The 22,787-nt window shown below is 41.8% G+C and overlaps 1 protein-coding gene and 1 long non-coding RNA gene across 2 annotated transcripts in view; one reads left to right on the top strand and one right to left on the bottom strand.

Annotated features, from left to right (window-relative positions):
- SH3RF3 (SH3 domain containing ring finger 3) overlaps positions 1 to 22,787 on the top strand; it is a 250,917-nt gene that overhangs the window by 45,707 nt on the left and 182,423 nt on the right. The window lies entirely within an intron of this gene.
- On the bottom strand, positions 7,931 to 22,164 carry LOC114060279. Its single transcript, XR_003571860.1, has 4 exons — positions 22,047 to 22,164; positions 13,942 to 13,947; positions 9,692 to 9,697; positions 7,931 to 7,941 (listed from the first exon to the last, which is right to left on the bottom strand). It is a non-coding gene; the product is annotated as an uncharacterized LOC114060279 (long non-coding RNA).

Below are 22,787 nucleotides of genomic sequence, written 5' to 3'. Positions count from 1 at the left end.
GGCTCTGTATCTCCAAAGTATGGTGCTTCCTAATTATTTATTACTTCCCCCTAGAGAGCTATCAAAGTGATGTTCTGAAACTATGAAATTCTGAATTTCCAGAATGCACACTTTATAAAAAAATTTTGGAAAACTATTTGAAAGATTTGTTGAGCAATCAGAGCCCTTTAGGATGGTTTCTGAATTGGCCGTTGCTGTATATGACACGCACAATGAAGTTAAATTGTCATTATTAAAAATTAGGAAGTAAAAACAAGGCAGGAGAATCTATGTAGAGTGTTTCATTGCTGCAGATTCAGAATCTGAAATGCCTGTCACATCTGCAGCTCATTATGACCCGAAATGGGAGAGTGCCTGGTACATCTGTGAGAACAATGCCTAGTGACTGCTGGCGCAAGTGGACATTGCAGGGTGCAGCGATGCAGGGTGCCAGCAAGTCGTTATCCTCGATGTCACGTCCCACATCGCCTCCTGACAGCTGGCACGAGAGGTCATCATCGCCTTTGAAGCACTTTGTCTCCATTTGCACTGAAAGCAGTGAGAAGCCTCATTCATTTGGAGGAGGGAATTTTCATGGGCAGCTGGTTGTGTTCCCCACATGCTGCCTGGGGGATGAGGGTCTTGTTTTCTGTACTTGTGGTCAGCAGCTCCATGGCTCTCTGCATCAGGGAGGCACAGGCATGAGGCCAGTTAGCACCTGGCATTGGATGGGGTGTGTGCAGTGGGTTGGTGGGACCCCTTTCCCTGGATCTTCATTCCAGTGTCGCAGCTGTAGTGGAGGTGTTAGCTTCCACCAGTATGGGTGATGGTCTTCATCATGTGTTCATGAAAGGGCTTGGAGGGATTTGAGTACTTGAACTCGTGGAAAGCTCACAGGCACAGAAAGAGGTACATCTTTGTCATGCAAACACATATGCCCCTCTCCTTCTGTTTTCAGCTCTGAAACAAAGAAAAATTAGAAAGATCTGGGTTTTATTACTCACAAAAATTGTATTGTCCCCAGCCTTGTTTTCAGGAATAGAAGAATCATTTTAATGAGCACATCCAATAAAACCAAAGCAAACTGCTCCATTGGTGTAAGCCAAACACCTGGCATGGGCACTGAAACCCAGTCAGTTTAAGTTTGGCAAAGTAGTAAGCAACCGAGAGTGGGTGGGAGGCAGCACCAAGCAGCTCTCCGTAGGAAGCACTTGTGCCAGCCCCGGTCCATGCACCTCCTCCTGCAGCCAAGGCAGTGCCTGCAAGACATGCAGCACTGCTGTGAAAGTTTCCACTTACCCGGATCACAAATCCCAGACCTTGCTTCTCTTCCCTGTAATGTGGCACATGTGAAAGGGCTGCCTACAGGATGTAGGTATTTACTTCAACCTGTTGCTTGCCAGAGTAATTTAGGACTCAGCAGTATGGGTGGAGTCAAACTGAGCTCACCTCCATTCATCCATGCACATGTAAGCAGGAAAAAAATGGCTAAATTGAACAAAAAATAAACAGCTTGTCTTGAGGAACTTTGCTGGAGCATGTGGAGGGAGGTGGGGGTGGAGAAGAGGATATGGGTGTTGTTTTTCTGGGATGGTGCTGGGCAGAAAGCAGGTGGCCGTGTTTGCAGCAGCTCAGTTTTAGTGAGCACAATGCACACAATTATGAAGTGAGAGATGTCAGTGAACAAATGCATTTGGCAAACTATTTGTGCATCATCTATTCCGATCTGTGAAGTCCCCAGTGGTTTTCTTTGTCCCTTGGGAAAAAGGATGGAGGGGAAAGAGAAAGTGTCCGGTTGCCATGACAACAGAGAAGGGCTGAGGAGAGATGAGACTTATCATATTTTCATTTTTGATGCTCTATATAAAACTATGTAGGTAATTACACATGTAATGATTTGCCATGTTGCAGAGCAACTTCTTTTCAGGATGCTGCATGTCATGCAACATTATGCTGAGCCCCTTTTAGAGCAGACACAAATGTATTGACATTTTCCTGGGAATATTGCTGGAGAAATTGCAGCAGCAGGAAGGAAAGAGGGCGTGACAGCAGCCCTGCTCTCCTTTAAGAAACAGAATAAGAATCAATTAACAAGTTGCCAGTGGAAACCTGGCTATAATTATAGCTCTATTATGCTGGCCGTGTTGTTTTCCCATAGAAAATACAATTTTTAATTAACTCATGGATTTGGCACTGACACCTGCATGCTCCCTGGCAGGAACAAAGTCGGTGTTTCCCTGCTTGGGGTTGGCACTTTTTAATAACTACAGGTGACAGTAGCACCCACAGAGCTGCCCTTGAGCAGGATGATCTGGACGTGGTTCTTCCCAGGCCAGAGGGAAGCAGATGTTGTTCTTCCCCCTGCATTGTATTTTGCAGATAAGAAAGCAAAATATGTTTTCCTCAGTGGAAATGTTATCTTTCCTGGAGGGTACCTGAACTGGCTGGTCAGCCACAGGGGTAGAGGGAAGGAATAACCGATGTTTCTGGGGGAGGAGAGGAGGGGAAGTGGATCTCTCGCAGGGTCCAAAGGCTATGTTTTTTGTGCAGTCCATGAGACACTTGGTGCAGGAGCTGGGGCAAAGTCTGGCAAATGCCCTGAACAGGACTGATTCTACATTGTCAGGAGAGGATAGAGAGGAAAGCTCTGTCACCTAGACCTTACCAAAATATCCATATGTTAAGTCTGCTTTGGATTTTTTTTTCCATTTCTTTGCCTGCTACTTTTTCTCAAAGGGAATCCTGAATTACTTGCGTGAAGTAAGAATATTTCAGATGTGCCAAGCATACTGTGTTTAAAATGCAAATGTGTTATAGATGTATACACCCGGCACTGCTGTTGCTTTTCTTCTGGCATCATTGCCTTGAGAGCAGTTCAGTTTTTGAGTGTAGTGCAAAACCAGGAGGGGTTTTCCTACAGAAATACATTTCACTGAGTAGCGTGTTTCTAATGGTGACCTGTGTGGGGTGCTCAGGGAATGAGTCTAAAATGGAGGATGTTTTTAAAGCAATCTTTCCCAGTGGTATATTGTGCCTGCTGCTGGCAGCCAGCAGCTTGGGAGTTTCCCAAACTGGGTGTTGTGTGTAGTTTGGAAGTCAGTAATGGATTTCTGTCTGAAACTCTCTGAGAGACCTTTTACTTAGTCTTTTTTTTTTTTTTCTTTTTCACATACATTTTTGGCTGTTACCCCATCCTGTAGCATTCAGATTCAGTTATAATTATGTTTTCTGTAAAAAGATAATTCTCTGATTTATTTCAGACCTGCTGACTGATAATTTTTTCACTGAACAAACTCCAGTTTTTGTGCAGTAAGAAACTGAATGTTCATTAGATAACCAGCTTCTCCTTATAATGATTTTACCCAGCTCCTTATTCTTTCTCTATGCTGCCCTGGCTGTTCTGCGTCTTCTTGTGTGAGTCTGTTCTGTGTCTTCTTGCATGAAAGGCTATCCAAGCCCCAGCCTGTCCTTCTCCTTCTCAGCCCTTTTCTCATTCCACCGTGTGCTGTCATTGCTTGGAAGCTCAGTAAACTCTGAGTCACCACATAGGAATTAATGAAACCATGCAATTATTTTGAATTGTGTGATGCTTAGATTGCATTTTTAAGTCAAGTCAGAGGAAGCCGATTTATCCATGTTATGCAGTTTGAAACAGTGAGTTAAGGTGGATTCTAAAAGGCACTGTAAAAATTAGTTTCCAAAACATTTCCTCACTTTTCTTTGTGTGGCCAGTGAACTACAAAATCATGGGAGCCAACAGATATAAAAGGGGTTTTGTAACTATATGATCCTCAAGTTCACTTCCAATCCGAAACATTCAATGATAAAAAGCCAATGGATAACTCAGTACGTGTTGAATGTTTCTCCACCTGGAAAGCATGGTTTCTTTAATGTAAGATGTTTTCACTCTGTGTCTTTGAGTTTTTGGTGTTACTGTATCATCTTTCCCTGAAAGAATCACACCGCTAGTAAACAGTAACATGAATATTGAGCTGTGACCACACAGATGGGAGATCCTTTTGTCCTTGAAGACTCATAAACAGTTTAGAGGTGTTTTTTTGTACTAACTATCAGAAAGAAAATAAAATACAGAATCCACACCATGGTCATTCTAGGCAGGCAAGAGGTGTACTGTGGTTAAGGGATTCCCCGAAGTACTCGCAAACCTTGAGTCTTGAATGAGCAATGAGGATAGCTGGAGGATGGAAACGGGTAAAGACACTCTTCTAACCAACTCCTTGGTTCTGGAAATAATGCAAGTTTATTTTCCCTCCTTCAGAATGTTTCTGGAAGAAGTCCTTGCAAGATGAACCTCAGCTGCACTGCACCCCTGTATCTAATCCCAGCAAAGCTTGGAGAGTTGCTGTTTATGTGGGTGTGCTCTTGCTGGCTCTCAGATCAGCCAGGGAAGGAGCATACTGTGGAGTACTTTTATGTGTGATCACAGGACATCACTTTAGAGTGCAAAGTGACAATTTCATGTGTTACTTCTTCTGATTTCATGTTAATAGTTGGGGCTGCCCTGAGAGATGTCCCCGAGAGATGTCCCCACAGAAAAGTACTCCTGGGAAAAGAAAGTGTTAGATTTTTTTTTTTTTTTTTGTTCATTTTAATATCTGGAAACGAAGAGGAAAACTCACACATTACAAGCAGCCAGCAGCCTCTAGACTGCATTTTGGCAAGTCACCTAGAGTGCAGTATTTATGATACTTTAGCTGTGCTGATTTTTGCTCTCACAGAAGGCAGAGGTGCTGGCAGAGCCTGAAGGTGATTTGTGAGCAGCAGGGTTGGGGTGCCTGAACTCAGGAGCTCCCCAGGTTTTTTGGAGCCTGGCAAGATTTGCAAGAGTGACGGCAGCATGCTGCTGTAGCTCTGTTTTCTTAAGGCATGCCATAGCCGTGACGCTGTTTTGATGGGAACGGAAGATTGTGGTGAATGAAATGTCTGTGTGGCCAGGAGGAATGGGTCGGGTTTTTATTTACAGCAGACACAGAAACTAAAAAAGAAAAAATGCTCCTAATTCTGTTCACCTTGTTGGGGTTAATGCAGTGAAACAGAACAAAATACAGAGCTTTTTTAGAAACTGTTTCCCACCTGATGGAATCACTTCAGTTATTTTAAGTCAAGGAAATCCTGTGTTTCCTCAGCAGCTGTTGCAGTAAAGATGACTGGTCACTTTGCATTTATATTTTTATTGCTGGAGGTTCTTTTTCACTTTATTACTGAATGGCCCTTTGCAAATAACAGATCTTCAGCTGGTGAAGTCACTGGACATTTGACATCATGTTTCCTCAAATATTGCATGAAAAGATATTTGCATCAGAGGTGCATGACCATCATTACGTGTGCTGGAAATTTACTGAAACAGCAGGGATGGTGAATAGAAATGGCAGCATATAGGCTGTAAGAGAGGTGACTGGGATTACAGCAAAGTTTGATATTGGACACATTTTGATACAAGACACGGAGGCAATCTGAAAGCAGACCACAAGTCCTCATTCTGAAACAAGAGGCTAAATAGAGTGATCACAAATAAAACAGTAATGGTACAAATCTATACCAAAAAAAAAAAAGATTCCTAATTTTGATCTGAATATGAAAAAATGGGATGGGGCCTGAAAAACATCGAGGCAATTCATATAAGGGAAATAATGTGAGGGAAAACAAAGGTGAAGGAGGATAGAAGACAAAATAGGTGAGAAATAGAAGAATTAGATAGCCTTGTGATTTTGCATTTAAAAGTTGCAAAATCCTCCCTCTCTCCTGGATCTCTGGAGAGTACATGGCCCCAGCCCAGTCCTTGTCAGGGGGAAAGTTTGGCGTGACACACACAACCCTTACATCAAGCATCAGTGAAGAAACTGCTGGTCTGTTCTGGCTGTAAGGTATTCTCTCTATTTGCTCTTTAAAATTCTGTTGGTTACAACAAGAAGGAAGGAGCGGACCTTGTCTTTTGGACAATATATCTTTTAAACAGGAATGGCACTAAGAGAGTTCGTGTACATTTTTGCCATTAATTTTGAGCTTCTGCTTCAGACCTTTTGTTAAAGTTGAATCGCTCAGTGCTCCAGCCCTTGCAGCTGCTGTGTTGTACAGTTGTTAGGAAAGCCTGTCCTTCTGAACTTTTGACTCCACATAAGTGAATTTCAGGACACATAGCTTAATGATTCTTAGTGTATTTACCATGAGCCAGTAATACCTTTTGGGCTGGCAGTGGTTTTCAAAGTACTTTCTACCCTCCTGTTTGACCCTTCTCCCAGGGCTTTGGAGACTAAGCAGGTGGCCTGCCATCTTTGTAATTCCACTTCAGGAGCAAAAGGTGATCTACTAGTAAAGTATGTATTAATTATCTAAATAGCTGTGTGATTCATTCTGCCTGTCCTCATATGACGAACTACATTTCCATGGGGTTGTTGGGTTTTTTCTCAGCGGCAAACGACAAAAGGTCAAATTTTCCTGTGGTTCCTTGTGTGAGATTTTGGCTTTTGGTTTGCCTGAGGCAGTGCCAGGCATTACCATGAGAAGACATAGGAAAGTTACTTAATTACTGTCATTTAATTTCAACTTGTTAGCCTTTTTGCTATTCACTGCCTCTTTAGTTGGTGTATTTTAATGAACCTCAATGATTGGATAAATGCCTCTTGGGTCATCATGATACTAGATGTATGAACCCTGTATTCACTAAGGTATGGAGTAATTATTTTTCAGTGTTGTTACGTGATGGATTTTGTACCTCCAGTTATGATACAGAAGTTGGATTTCATCTGTGAACAGGTGGAGTTAGAGCTCCTGAGGCTGCTGTGTTCTCTGGGAAGCCACAGCAACAACCTCAATACTACAGAGAAGAGGGTTGGTGAAAAAGGGCATTTCAGGAAACAGAAGAGATGAACCCCAGAAAAGAGGGTTGTCTAGCTTTTAGTGACTATCCAGTAATTCACAGAATATGTCAAGTTGGAAGGGACCCACAAGGATCATCAAGTCCAACTCTTAGCCCTGCACTGGACCATCCCCAAGAGTCACATCATGTGCCTGAGAGTATCATCCAAATGCTTCTTGAACTCTGTCAGGCTTGGTGCTGTCACCACTTCCCTGGGGAGCCTGTTCCAGTGCCCAACCGTCCTCTTGGTGGGGAACTTTTTTCTAATATCCAACCTAAACCTCCTCTGACACAACTTCAGGTCATTCTCTCAGGTCCTGTCACTGGTCACCACAGAGAAAAGATCAGTGCCTGCCTCTCATCTTCCCCTCACAAGTAAATTGTAGACTGCAAGGTGGTCTCCCCTCAGTCTCCTCTTCTCCAGGCTGAACAGACCAAGTGCCCTCAGCCACTCCTCATATGGCTTCCCCTCAAGGCCCTTCACCACCTTCATTGCCCTCATTTGAACACTCTCCAATACCTTAATATCTCTCATATATTGCAGTGCCCAAAACTGCCACAATATTCAAGGTGAGGTTGCACCAGTGCAGAGCAGAGAGGGACAATCCCCTCCCTCGACCAACTGGTGATACTCTGCCTGATGCCCCCCAGGACACGGTTGGCCCTCCTGGCTGCTGGGGCACTTCTGCTTCATATTCCACTTGTCATCAATCAAGACCCTCAAGTCCCTTTCTGTGGCACTGCCTTCCAACATCTCATTCCCCAGTGTCTATGTACAGCCAGGTTTGTCCCATGCCAGGTGCAGAATCCGGCACATTCCCTTGTTGAACTGCGTATTGAACTGGTGATTGCCCCGTCCTCTAATTTGTCAAGGTCTCTCTGCAGGGCCTCCCTGCCTTCGAGGGAGTCAGCAGCTTCTCCCGGTTTGGTGTCGTCTGCAGACTTGCTTAGTATCTCTTCCAGTCCTGTGTCCAAGTAATTTATGAAGATGTTGAAGAGCACTGGGCCCAAAATGGAGCCCTGTGGAACCCCACTAGTGACAGTTCACCAGTTTGATGTTACCCCATACACTGTTACCCTCTGTGCTCGACCTGTGAGCCAATTGCTCGCCCACCACTTGATGTGTTCATCCAGCTGTGTGCTGGACATTTTGTCTAGAAGGATCCCATGAGAGACATAATCAGAAGCTTTACTGAAATCCAAAAATATTACACCAACTGGCTCTCTTGATCAGCTAGGTGGGTTACCTTGTCACAGAAAGAAATCAGGTTTGATAAGCAGTACTTTCCTCTCATGAAGCGATACTGGCTGTGATCAATGCCTGTGTTGTCTTTCAGATGTTTTTCAATACCTGTCAGAACAATCTTCTCCGTAAGTTTGACAGGCACTGCAGTGAGACCAACAGGCCTGTAGTTTCTGGGGTCCTCCTTCTTCCCCTTCTTGAAAATCAGGACAATGTTTGCCAGCTTCCAGTCAGCTGTGACCTCTCTGGATTCCCCAGACTGCTCAGAAATCATTGAGGGAGTTTTTGCGTTGAAATCAGCCAGCTCTTTGAGGATTCTGGGATGAATCCCATCAGGCCCCATAGATTTGTAGGGATCCAGCTGGAGTAGTAGATCCTGCACAATTTCAGGGTCACCTGGGAGATGATAATTCTTGCAGTCATGGTCCTCCCGCTCAGGGCACATAAAACTAAAGTAAATTGGTTTGGTCTGTTTTTTACCAAAAACTGCAGCTCAAGGTAAAACAGAGATACTGAATTAGTTCGGAGTTTTCAAAACTGTTTATGTTGATATAGACTAAATTATAAAAAAGGTAAAAATATAAAAAGAAAAATAAATTTAATCCATTTTTTATTCAATGAAGTACTTTGGCACAGAATGGAAATTTGCTTTTCTTTGCTTTTTTTGGTTTTGTTTGTGAGATGGAGCCTTAGCCAGAAAAGAAGACAGTAAAGCTCTGTTTAGCTGGGTTTGGGTTTTTTGGGGGGGGTTGTTTGTTTACTTTGTTTTGTTTTGTTTTGTTTTTTCCCCAAGATATTCTTGCTGGGTAATATGTCTACCTGGAAACACAAATGTATACAAATATATAGTACTTAGATCTTTCAACCTAATTCCACTCTTGCAGTTCAGTGTTGTTAAGGGAAAGGATCATGATCTCATTCTTTCTGCCTGTCTTCCAACTTTTCTCTCTCACGTGAGATAGCATTGCTCAAATCATACTAATGTCAAAATTGAGACGTTCTTTTGCTTTGTAGGCATAGTACTGTCAGATGATCAGCATGAAATGCTCTCCTGTAAATCTGTCAGTAAATGTATATGAATTCCTAGAAAACACTATACTGTAACAGTGAAGTGTTGTAAAGTGCCGTAGAAATTCTTCAGGACTGTGCAAACTAGAGCAGGGACACTGTGTTAGACCGAGGACACAGCTATCTGCCCTGTATGTTATCAGAAAAAAAGTTGTTAACAAATGGCTAACCCTGAGATAGATATGGTAGTTTGCTGTTCAGAGAGGTAGCTGATATGCATTTTTCTCAAAAACCTGGCTCAGTGTCAAAATAACTTCCTGCTGTTTTGCAATAGAAGCTCAAACATGTGTAGCACAAGTCTGTGACGAGGTCTAGCAGGCTTTTCTCCTAGGAAAGGTTTTTCTTCCTAAAGGTGAATAGTTACACTGAGGGGGACTTAAGAAGTCCTTGTAACCCCTTTCTCTGCTCAAGTGATGCTCACAGTCAGGAGCCCAGTGACCTCTGGTGTGGTTCTGTTTCTGAACAACAACTGGCTGTGCTGCAAGTTTAAAATATTTCATGTAAGCAATCAGCTGCTGAAAAACATGCTTCTATTTTCCGTATCCCGAAGTGAACGACTAGTTGGCTTTCTGTCCTCGTTTTTGTTTTCCTTTCCACAGTTGTGGATTTGTGTTTTGTCCATAGGCCAAGTCTGTGTGGTTCTTGGCAGGCTACTCGGACATTTTTCTACTGAGCTTTTATCAGAGCATCTTAGTCTGGGTTATCGATGGAATAATGCAGAAAGGCTCGATAAAGAGAAACCTGTACAATAGCCTTGCAGTCTTTAATTAACACTGTGTGTGTGTGTGTAAGTGATAGGTGATAGGCGAGCCGCAGATGCCGTGTTTCATTTTGATGCTCTATTGCTTTTTTGCTCGGTGATGACATTAATAAATAGATGCAGGCGAGCATTTTAGATTTCATTACTGCCTGAAACGCCTTTACTTTTTGGCTTGCCCCAATTCATTTATGAGGTATCATCATGCTCAAATTAGAAAGAGACTAAGCTGTATGTCATTGCTGGGAATTATTGGATTATTCAATTACTGTGAACAGTGCTCAAGGAATATAAAATATTCAGGAAATACTGAAGGAAAAATCCCTAGACAACCCAGCTACATAAAGGTTACATGTTCAGGGATGGTTACAGTCTAAATGTAAGATTGGGGTGGGGTTGAGGGAAAGGGGCAGCTGCAGGGCTGTGCATTGTGGCTGGTGTTATTAGGAGTGGTGAACGCTCCCCTGGCCCCTCTAGTAAACTGTCAGTGTGATTTAACACAGGAGGGGAAAGAGGTCTTTAAGGCATTCCAGGCTGAGATCTCCCCAGCAGCTTATAAAGGGTGCTGCTGGATGCAAGTGGTGTTCCCAGCCAGCCAGGCTTGGGGAGCAGGAAAAGACACATATGACTGCACTGATATCTTTGTCACCTGGCAGTTCTGGGAAGTGGAAAACAAATGGCATGTGGCTGATTCTGATACCTTCAGTGTGCTTCTTTAACCTGTTTCTTTAGCTAAATGACTCCAGGAAGGAGCTAGTCACGGTTTCTGTGCAACATTGAGCTCTAGGTTACCTGAAGCTGACAATCAAAATTATTTATATTACTAGGCCTACATTGGCATCAAGCATGAGATTGTTCATATGGAGGCTAGAGTCACTGGTTTGAAGCAAACATAGCCTTATTAGGATTATATGTATGCTTGCACTTCAAACTTTGGCCATCTTTCTCCCAGGAAATCTGTGTTTGTTTTATTTTAACCACAGCTCCTTCATGGTAATAAGCATTCCTATTTGGTGAAGAATTTTAGGTAATACACTGGATGGTGAAAATGTGCCTTCTGTTGTCTGATAGACCGTACAGAAATAGGTAAGTAGGTAAGTCAGTCAACAACGAAATAACTATTACAGGAAACCAAAGTATGAATTCATTAATTTAAACGATAATGTTGCTGTTTTACTCCAAGCTTAAGTGAATATAAATGTAACTTATGGAAGAGTCACTGACAAAAACCATCTGTGCAGGTTTTTCTAATCGCATCTGTGCTTAAACTAGCTCTGCATTTTAAGAAGAAGCAGCAGCAGCAGCAGCAACAGCCGACCTTCAGCTGACTCCCAGCAGCATTTCCCCTTCCAGCAGCAGCAGCAGCAGCAAGGAGCAGCTGATGTTGTTTGGGATGGTGATAGTACGTCAGACCTTTTGTTTTTACAATTAAAATGGTCTTTCCATGTTTGTTATCAGCAGGCAGCTTGGCAGGATAGTTTGGATTCAATGCTTTGAGCAGAGAAATCATGAGATGAGCTAATTCTTAATAAGGCTAGATATCCCTTCGCTGTTATTTGCAGTACTCTAGTTAATAGGGCATCGGTGCTCACCCCAAGAAGTTGAAAGAATGAAACAAAAAGCCCATTGTCTCCATAGTGATGAAGGTAATTAAAAGAGAACAGGGCTGAGAGGTTCCATATGATGTAAATCATTATATTCAGGCTTTTCTTATACCTCAGACCTCTTCCCCAAATGAAGTCGACAAGTATTTCTGCTCTATAAATTTGGTTCATAACTCGGTGATGGCTCTTTTGCTCATCAAGGGGTGCAGAAGGTTCTTGTTACGGTCACTGATTTTCCAAGAAATCTTAATAATTTGCAGACATCTGCATTCATTTAGAATTACAGAAGGAAAAAGACAATTTCATCTTGCTTCTTTATTTGTAAGGGAGCTATGTTTTGGTGCTTTGTTGTTTGTTTTTTTGTGGTTTTTTGGTTTTTTGTTTGTTTGTTTTGTTTTGTTTTGTTTTGTTTTGTTTTTAATGTACCTAGGGAACAGATCCTTAGGGAAATAACCGGAAACAGTTCCATGTTGAATTTATAGATCCAAACGTGTTACCCTTGGCCTTTCTTGAAATGCTCCACCGGGACCACTACATGAATATCTCCAAAGGTAATAATATTGATGAATTTAAAGTCACATGGAAAATCAGCTGGTGTAATTATTCATTAAAAATTTTTAAAGCTGCTGTGAGCATTGAATCCCAAGTCATGATAGCGGCTACAAGACAAAACAGGAGGCATGCCAGTTTTGACAGGTACTGTCAAAATGGTATTCCTTTGGCAAAGAACAACATAAGTCAGAGTTGTTTTTTGCATCTTCCAAAGGATCTTGAAGTCAGGCTACATGTATTTTTCGTTAGAATTATTACTAAACTTGACCCAGACAGGCAGAGATCATTAAACCCGTTTTTAATGCTGCTCCCACCCCTGTGCACTTCCAGGCCAAGGTTAGAGGCCAGCCAGATAGCTGATTATTTCATCTCCCACCCTGCTGCACAGCACAGTGTATTAGAGCGGCACTAATGTTTGTGCTAAGATTAGTAGCAAGCCACTTTTAATCTTAACTTGCAGTTGGATACGTCTGACCTATAAAGGGTAGGTGATGAGAAGTGATGTTAGATTTAGTGGCTTTCCTCTGGTAGAGTGGAGGTTGTCAATTTTGTGGCATTTCAAAACTGTTTCTTCTCTGCTGGGAGCAATGACTGAAGGCAGCAACTAAAGTCTACAAAAATGCAAACTGACCTGTAAATACTCAACAGCAACCAAGCAGTTCCCAGCCTTAGAAGTGAGCACATTAAAGGAGGAGGCAGTCCACTTTCTCCAGGGCAGGGAAGTGACTCTCCCTGTTTGTGAGGATCAACCCCATCAGGGTTGTTAAATTCTGATGTCAAATGTGACTTTTAAGACATGATTTGTTGAATCAGCATATCTGTGGAGAAACGTTAGAGCATTAATTTTTTTCAAGATTTCTTTCATACCACTGTGAATTTACTTTTTTTCCCAAACAAAATAACATGTCTGAGGCCAATGAGATCTTTTTGATGAACTTCCCTTCATATTCTGTGTGTCCATAAACTCCTGGCTTCAGCATCTGAGATTCAAGCAACAATCCAAAGATGTGTTTTACATGACTGATTTAACAAAAGTCCTGCCTCTCCAAACTAATAATTACATTAGATACAATTTTTCATGTTCATTTTGCAAAACTGGATTGCAATACAATCCTATGGCTTTGCTTCTTTTCCGAAATATCTCAACGTGGAACACATGATAAAATTTTGTGTTTAATGGCATCAGTTGAGTGTATGGAAATGTTTCTCAGTGTGCTACTAGGACTGAATAGTTTGTCAGTAATATATCCACTCTTTAGTTCAGTCTTGCAGTGGTCCTAATCTTGTTACACTCTGATTTTGGGGTAGCTTCAAGCTTCACAACCCAGGCCTCTCTGTAGCGAGCTGTGTATTAGTGCAGACACACCTTTCACATATATGCACAAGACCGCGCAATTGTCATTCAGCATTTTCTGCAGGAAGCCTCTTCAGTTGTCAGTGGTTCACACGATTTCATTTACTGAACATGATTTCCTGTCAAATACCTATTTCGCTTTTAAAGCCTGAATATAGAGCCAGGTTCTTGGCCTGGTTCATATATGATCCTGGTTCTCATGTGAAGATGCTGGCTGCAGGTAATCCCCTTCTGAATAAGGAATTCCAGAGCATGTGGTGCTAGAAAGGTCAAACTCATTTGCAGGGAGTTGTATTTAACTGTGCGATGCAGAAGTGAGCTTCATTACTTGTAATTAATCCTCACAGTTCCTGAATGTCAGTTTACAGAGGCAGCCATGAAGGTAGTCCATGGAAGATAATTAATATTTGTTATTCCTGACTTTGAAAAGACTCTGGATAGCAGTGTTTATAAGTACTTTCTACTGGGAGAGCCTATGAGGAAACTCCCTGATTAAATCATCAGTACTGTTGTCTCTGCCTTAAACTGTTGTTTTACAGTAATAACTGCCCTTTCACAACAGAAGGGCATGGAGTGATATGGTGGAAGACCTAATATTCTGACATGTTCAGATTTTCACAGTTTCAGAGAAAATGTCCTTTGGGGGAAGGTTAATGCGGTTATTGGGCAGGTTAATGCTCTGTCATTCCCTGAGGGCTTTTCATTGATATGCGGGGTGGGGGGTTTCCTCTATAGTATTTTTATCTCAAAACTATTAGGCTGCTCAAAGAGAGTGAATGAAACCTAAAAATACGTATGTTTTATTAACAGGAGAAATTTCTCTCAGAAAATATAGGTCAAATTCTCCACAGTCGTCTTTGTGAAGTTAGAACAGCTAGTTGTAGCTGAAAGTAGAAGATATTTTCAATTCTGTGCATTTCACCTTGAGTTCAGATTAGATTTTGGCTCCCTATTTGCATGGGGACCTCTCCATACAATCTTACCTTTATTTTTTTCAGTATTATATTGTAAACTGAACAGAAAGTAGGTTAAAGAAGAGTGATTTTCTTGCTTTGTAGATCCATTATCAAACGGAAGACATAATCTTATTTTGTCCTTTGATGTTGATGTGAAGCAATTTTCAAATTTATGTAAACACTGCAGCTTAAAAATATTCACAAAGACTGATTTTCAGCAGTTTTATGGTCTACAAACTGAGAGATTTAGTAGCTCGTACAAAATCTGACCCTCCAAACTCCAGCTCTTTCACTTCTTCCTTTCTGCTGTCTTCTGCAGGAGAAACAAATACACAGAAGGCTTCTTTGCATGCAAGAAATACTAGGAAATGTTTCTGGATTATTATAGGTACTCACTGGTTTGTGGCCTTTTCTTCTGATGCAGAGTTTTCTGGATTTGAATCACAACTTTCTCTCATTAGAGCAATTCTAAACTACTGTGGAAAGAGGGAAAAGTTTTGGGAAAATATTTCTGTTGGTGAAAAGGCTTTTTGAATATGAAATAGCCTATTTGATACAATGCTGCTATTTTATATGGTGTTGGTTTCTGAACTGGGGTCAAACTTCATGGTTATGAATTAAAAAACTTTACTGCCCAAATTTTAGTGTGATCTTTCTGGCAAGTGTTTGGTGATTCAGTGAAAAAATTTAATCTTTTCTCTACTTCTCTTGTTTGACCACCATAAGCTATGTTATTAATTATGGACTCAGCTTTCTGACTCTTGTGACCTAGTATTCACATTGTTTGAAGTGCTGCATTTGTCATCTTCATGGTACTAATTAGTATGTTTATAATGACCCTCCACTCCAATACGGTAATCCTCATCAGTCTACACACCTGACAGCAACTTGCATATTTCAATAGCAGGCACAATGTTGGGGAGCTGAATTTTCTGCCCTATGAAAATTGATTATGAAAATCCACTTCTCTAACCCAGATTTATCAGTACTTTATCACTACCCTTTCTTTATGGATAACATTATGGTTACAAACACTAGAGTTTCTATGCAGAGGTTTTAAGAAGCAAGGAATAATAGTTTTGAGCAATGAAAGGAAGAAGGGGATAGATGGGGATATTAATATTCCTAAAAGCTAGTGAATGGTCTCCAGTTCTTTTAACTAGTAACATAAATAAAAGGATTCAGTTTCCAAGGTTTGATGTAAAGTTTGCTCTCACAGTCTTATATCAGCCAGAAGTGGCAGAGGGTGCAGACTTGTAGTTTCTGCAGGGAAGTCATGCTTGTCAGCTTACAGGAGGGGCTTGTTTGCCAAAGTGTCAATATACTTTGACACCTAAAAGCTTACAAACCAAAACATCATGTTGTCACAAAAGGGATAAGGTTGGTAAAAGGGCATGGTGGAAAGTGACTGAAAAACAAAGGACACAGAAGAAAAAAGCTTTACCTGCAGTGTGCTGAGGTACTTCCATCCAGTGGTAGCATTCAGGTTTTGACACAGGTTTGTTACAGGATGGGTTGCCTTGCAATGAATCCAGCATTACTCAAGCAAGGCAGAGACGGTGTGGGCTGAGCTTTTGAGATCAAACAACATCTGAATTTCTGGGGCCCTGCTGAATGTTGGCACGTGCCACTGGCTCTCCCAAGTGCTGTGGTGGTGTGGTGTGGTACTGTGTCCTCTATGCCAGCAGGAGTTATTCAGACCCACAGGGATGACTGGGCCAGTCCCACTCACAAACAGCCTTCCTTCTCCCCCTTCTTCCACCTCTCAGAAATTTGTTTCCATTGGGTTTGGGGCAATTTTGTAAAATATAAACTTCCCACCCAATTTTTTTCCATCCAAGAATTTAGAGGCATAGGACCTGAAGCTTGTTCTGAAGCACCTTACCCCTGCGTTGCCCTCACTGCTTTTTTCTCTGTTTCCTTTCCCTCTCTTGCCACCACTGGGGTTCACCCAGCTGCATGAGGTAGCAAAACCAATGGCATATTAATTATACTTCATCTTGGGAGCATTTTCAGATGGGTTAGTTCCTTGAACCAGCTCATTCCACAGCATCCATGCTGGCAGGAGCAGACAGGAGAGGAAAGAGCAGCTGCAGGTGGCAAGGAAGGCCAGAACATCCTCTCCAGCAGCACTGGTTTGCAATGGCTTTATGCTCCTCTGTCACAGCACGTTAGACAGAACTACCTCAGGAAGTGGGGTTGTCATAAAGACATTGCACCGAGAACTGGGGTGGCTGAGGCACAGAGGTTGCAGCCATCCAGAGAAGGCTGGAACCATCCCAGCTCACCTCACCAAGCGTTGCCATGATCACCTTTCTTCCCAATTTTTCCATTTTTTCTTTTTTTTTTTTTGGAATGGAAGGTGTAGATGAATGTTTATTCCCAAGGGTTTTTAAAAGGAGCTCCACTTGGAAGAAACTTTTCTGAATAAGGTTCTGTCACTTTTCAAACTCTCTTTAGAATTTTCCAAATCCATAGCAAAAAGAAAATCTGCAATTTCCCCTAATAATAACTTCTATATGTACTTAATGCTAGGTTATTATTCTGGTTTTATATTCTTATACAGTGGGAATTACACTCTACTGTGCGTCACCTTTCATAAGAAATTCCACTTTTTCCTTGCATTTTTTGTGAAATAACGCACCACAGTTCTTGAGTTTTGTAATACCCTGGGGACTTTTTGAGTATTTAAAAGATGAGCTTACTGTCAGCCTTCATACCTCTGCCTTTTTATTTGAAGAAACTATTGGCATCTTAATGTCTAAGCTCAGGTATAGGAATACATTCATACAAATTTCATACAAAGCTTATGTTAACATATATTAGATATGTAGGAGTAATAAGATTTTCCCAGGTAAATGATACATCTATCACTTGCAAAGCACAGATCTTTGGGGAGTTTCTTAACGATCAACTATACTGTTGAGTTCTTGAGCTTAGTTTGTTGTTCTTATTCCTGTCAAAGTTGTGGGGTCTTTTGGTTCAGCCCCAAAGATGCACTGCACATAGTGTGGTGTACCTGGAGTGTGTGCCTGGGCCCAGTGCTCTGAGGTGTGGGGTCTGCCCCAAAGCATTCATCAATTTGGACTCGTTGCTGGCCCCAGCACAGGTGAATGAGCACCCTGGGGCACATAGGGGACAGCAGAGGGCTGTCTGAGATCCCACTGCAGGGATGCGGGATGGGCTTGAATAGAAACTTGGTGAGCAGGGCTGGAGGGCAAGAGGGACCCCATGAGGAAGGGGACCAGCCTGGCCACCTCCCATTGCTTCTAATGGATGGTGTCTCTTTGCAGGTCCTCCTCCAATCTGTGTGCGAGATCTCTCCTCAGGGGTTTGTGTACATACATATCTGAAGGCCAGGCTGGCTTCACGGAAACTCTCCAACTTATTATTTCCTCAGGCAGCAGCACATTAATGCAAAGTGTGTGCATGGGAACTTGGAGGGCTCCTGACCTGCCTGAAGCCTGGCAGTGAAGTTAAACGAGCATGAAATCATTAACACAGGAATGCACTTGTTTGGAATTGCAGTATAATGGAACACTCTTGCAGTGACCATAATGTTAATGGATGTAAAGAGGTTGTTGGCTTGCAAGTGCTCACTGGAGTGGTTTTTTGGGGGCATGCTGTGCTCCATGAAGGCAGGGCTGGTCCCTCAGACCAGGGAGGTTTATGCTAGAGAGTTTTCCTGGAGAATCTCCTTTCTACCCACATCCACCCCAACCGTTTTTCACTAGGTCTGGCAGCTCTTTGCTGCTTTTATTCATAGATGAATTTGAAGCTGACTTTTTATAAGAATCCACTTCTTTTATGTACTTAAAAATATCATTAAAATAAAAACTCTTCATCACATTTTCTACTAATCCTTGCTTTAGGAACAGCCTTGTTTAAAACAAATCCTACAGGGAGTTTTTTTCATTCTGAAGAATGAAAAGTACTTAGCAAATGTTTTCCTCATGTAAAAAAATCCTTTTGGCTTGTCATAACTCTGTGACTTGGCCTGAAAACTCAGAATTTACTTGGCTATGTTGGTCTTGGCTGCAGTGTATGTCTTCTGCTAATCTTGGAGAGTTAATGAATTAAGTGCAGTTATTTATTAAAGCAGTTGCACAGTGCTAACATTGCAGGGAGCCTTGTAGCCCTGGTGCTGGACTCAGGATGCAGTGGGGCAGGGAGGATTGGTGCTGAGATTGCAAGGGCTGGTGTGGGGCAAGGGGAGGCTATACAAATGCCAGTGAGGACTGTTCTCCATCATCCATCTCCGTTTCCCCATCACCACCTCCTTTCTCATCATTGTTCCTCTGGTTTCCATCCCAAACCTTACCTTGCACCTGTAAAAGGGGTTTGTGTGTGTGCCTTTTTCACAGAGGTGTTGGTAAAAAGTATTGCGTCTCTCTACAAATCCTACCTGTCCTGTATCCTTAGACAGTCATGGTTACAACAGAAGTGTTACTGCTCAAAAAAATAATAACCCTAATCTTCCTGAAAGACTTGTGTTATGAATGATGAGGTTTCCCAGCAGCGACCAAGGCCTGGGAAAGTCCTCCCGTGTCCCTTGCTTATCTTTGTTGTTTCACTTCAAGGCCCTATTATATGGTGCTTTCTTTTCCTTAGGAAATCGATCTTTCAGCAGGATGGCTTAGCCAGCATTGCCTCTTCAGTGAAGCCTTGAAGAAGTTTGTAGGCCTATGAAATGTAAGGGGTTTGATTTAGTTTTTAATTTTAAAGTCAGTTATTTTCACATCTAACAGGTACATGCCCCCTGCATTGGTGCAGCCCCTCGTTTTTGTTGAGAACAGCAAAGCAAATGGGAAATTCTTTTACCTAGGAAAAGGTCTTGATATGTTAAATATGGCTTTTAAGTCTGAATTTAGACTTGCCATTAGATACTTTTATATCTTTTCTTACTAGATTAAAGCACGCCCTATGAATGGAAACCTCTTTCCTCTGTAACAAACTAAATGTTGTTAACAAGTCAACTCTGAGCTCTCTTGGGCAAATAAGAAAGTCTTTTGGTATTGCTTCATTTCCTCAATCTCAGATAAATTTTGTGTCATTTTCCTGAATCCAATCCTGCTCCAATTTGTCAGTGTTTTCCCCTGGATGGGCCGCCGTTGGGACAGGGCACAGTACTCATCCAGTGACTTCAACATTGCTGTAGGTCCTCATCCTTTATTCCTTAGTCTTTCCAGTACACCTGCAATTTTTCAGCTGGCTGCATGGGTTTAGTGTAGTTCAGGAGAACCCTTCTTGTCAGGCAACTCAAGATGACTTAAATAATCGACACATCTACAGTTGTATTTATCCCCCTTCATCCAATTTTGACTCTTCTCCAGCTGTTACCAAAAATTGATCGGTGTTTTCTTTCAGATAATTGATGAAGACATGAAGCAGTTTTGTAACCAGATCCCTGTAGGCCCCATTAAATAAGCTACTCGCAGATGATGAAACCCATTTATGATTAGAGGGGTTTCATTCATGTGTGTGAACTCACTGTCAGCTGCTTTTTAATCGATTTGGCATTGGCTGCATTGATTTTGTATAAATGCTTTTAAAAACAGTCAGAGTTTCTAGCTGCATGCATTTGGGAACTGTACAGAAGTCTGTCCTAGGACTGTAGATGTCTTCTGCCCATCAAACTCATGGTTCTATCAGAAAACAGGAGCAAGTTTGCTTGACCAGACCTGTTTCCTGTAAAACCGTGTTGACTAAAGTTAATTAATTATGCTATCATCTTCTCATTAAGTGTATAGCTTGGACTGCTGTGTTTAGAAAGTAATCTCTTTCATTTGTGTTACAAAATATTCAGGATACTGATTCCAGCCTGCAGTTTATTGTATATAGAAAATACGATTTATTTGTTTCCCACAGGCTTTCACCTATAAATTCAGAGTGTGTGGAATGACGAGCTGTGATTTACCAGCTGAGCCATTGCTGAGTGTGCTGAGTGCCTTTTCTTTATTTCTCGATTCATGTCCTCCAAAAAAAATGTCATGACATAGTATGGGTTTTTAAAGGGTGTTTGTGTGTGTTCTTTCCCCTTAGTTCTCTCTTCTGTCATCTCGAGAGCTTGACAGACTGTTTTAGCATTACTGATTGCAATAACACACCAACCAAAATCCATCCATGAAACAGAACTATAGTGCTGATTTCAAAAGCTTTAACAAAAGGCGTCCCATCTGGAGCATTTAAAGCTCACGTATGGTTTGTTTTAGAGTGTGAAAATTGAAATGCTCCATTCTGAGAACCCAGAAGTAAAATTGGTTTTGATGTATAGCATACTCAACAGTTCTTTTCCAACACACTTGTTTTTTTCTTTTTTCTTCTTTTTTTTTTTGTTAGTGTGATAATTCATAAACAATTGAAGATGCCATTCCATTATTATAATTTTTATTTTTGTTCCCTTGTTTATGCTGAATTAAACCTTGAATGAAAATAAAATTTATGTGGTGGTGATGAGCAACTCTGGATTTGATACTGCTCCAGATTTAGACATTTATTATTTCCTTTTTTTTTGGGTCTAGTTATATGGTTACCAGTGACATATTCTGTTTAAAGGCTAACAAAGTGTGTTTATGTATGACACTTACCAGCCATTGATCCAGAAGTACTTTCCTGACATTCCCTTCAGATGGAGGAGTCATTGTTACCTTGATCCTAGTAAAGGTGAAAATTTGCCACAGATAGGATATATAGGGGACTCAGCAGCAATGTAGAGTGGTTGATTTCCCTTACTTTTACCTTACTATCCAAGTTCGACCTAGCACTGGGGAACTGGGGAGAATGGACCGTTCCGGTGTCATTACACAACTTGCATCACTCTCATGTCAGCTAATTTTTAATTTTTTTTTAAATTTTTTTGCACAGCAGATATTTAAACAGTTGAAATTTCTGTGGCTTTATTAAGTCCACTGACTTGCATTTCAATCTGAAGGAGTAACTCCCTGGGCCAAAAGGAATCAAGGCCATTGCTGCTGGCTGAAATTGTATTTTGGTCATTGAATGGTGTGTTTTGTGGCTTAGGTTGACAGTAAAACACAGCAAAAAGAACAGTTTTATATTTGAAGTGTTCCAAGCTTGTGTTCATGGCATCTGCAGAACAGAGGATTTGACAAAGAAAGCTGCAAGCGAATTGAGATGGCAGCCACCCTTTTCTCCCCAGATTTGAATGGACTGTTTTGGGAAATGGACTGTGCTTGTATGAGTACACTGAGAGGGGCAGTCAGTGATATTTGGCAGAGAAGACTCTGATGGCTCAAATTCAGGTGACAGTAAAGAACCTGAATATTGAAGCAATTAAATAGTTGTACTCTTACGTTAAAGCAAAGCACTCCACTAGCCTGGGACACGAACACTGTGATTTAGTCCTCTGAGAGCAGGGAAATGGGAAGATCACTTGTGTAAAACTCTGACCCAGGAGCTGCTGGCTCATGGGATTGGCTACGAGTTTTATTTTAATATATGGATATAGGGTTCTTTAATACCTTGAGATAGCGTCAAGAGAATAAGCCACAGGCTTGTTTCCAAGGAATTTCTATATTAATTTAGGGGAGTAAATAAGGGGGCTTGGTCAAAGTTCAAAAGGACACCACACAAACTGGAAAAAAATGTTTCACTACAATATTGATAAAACAACATTTAAGTCAAAATTCAGTAAACCAACAACACTTAAATCAAGGTCCAATCCCTCCAGCTCCAAACCACCCTAAGCATCAAGAAAGGAGCAGAGAAAGAGAAGCAGAGGGATCAAGGAGAGAGAAGGAGAAAGAGGGAGAGACAGATTATATTGCTACCATTGAAGCCTTGTAGACCAGCTCTCAAGTTCAATGGCAGAGCCACTCCACAAGGCAAACACATGCCCTTGGTTTTATTTGCTCTGGTCCCTCTGGCCAACCCCTCCAGGCAGGGTCTCTGACCCACCAGCCACTCTGGGGTTCCAGGCCAGGGTGAGGGACACTGTCCCTGCCAATCTGAACCTGGCTTAGGGGCTCCAGATGAGTGGTGTGTTGCAGTTTTCCCAGGCTGTTTGTGACTGACAGCTACTCCAGAGCTTCATCATGTGGGCTCCAGGGGCTGTCGTGAGGGATACGGTGTCACCTCACCCTCAGGAGGTTCAACCCATCCCTTCCCCCTGCACACACACACACTCTCCCCACAGGGTGGTTCTGACACGATAATAATTGATCTGGTGTCTAACAACTTGAAAGTGCAAAATGACCTTAAAACTAATTTTTTTGGGGTGCTATATTCTTGTAATGAGTGAGTTTCCTTTAAAGCTTCTACTTAAGGCAGGTGATTGGGGAGGATGTATTTGGGCAGCATGGCTTGTGCCAGCACTGATAAAGGTAAGTGGCAGTGAAACACCAGTATTTTCCTACAGCCAGTGCTGCAGAGGCTAAG

Source organism: Empidonax traillii, unplaced genomic scaffold (genome assembly GCF_003031625.1).
Source record: "Empidonax traillii isolate 1590-97213 ecotype Southwest subspecies unplaced genomic scaffold, ASM303162v1 scaffold268:size1028579, whole genome shotgun sequence".
In the NCBI taxonomy this organism is placed as follows: Eukaryota; Metazoa; Chordata; class Aves; order Passeriformes; family Tyrannidae; genus Empidonax; species Empidonax traillii.
The sequence above is the reverse complement of the archived record's forward strand: the minus strand, read 5'-3'. Positions and strand labels throughout refer to the sequence as shown.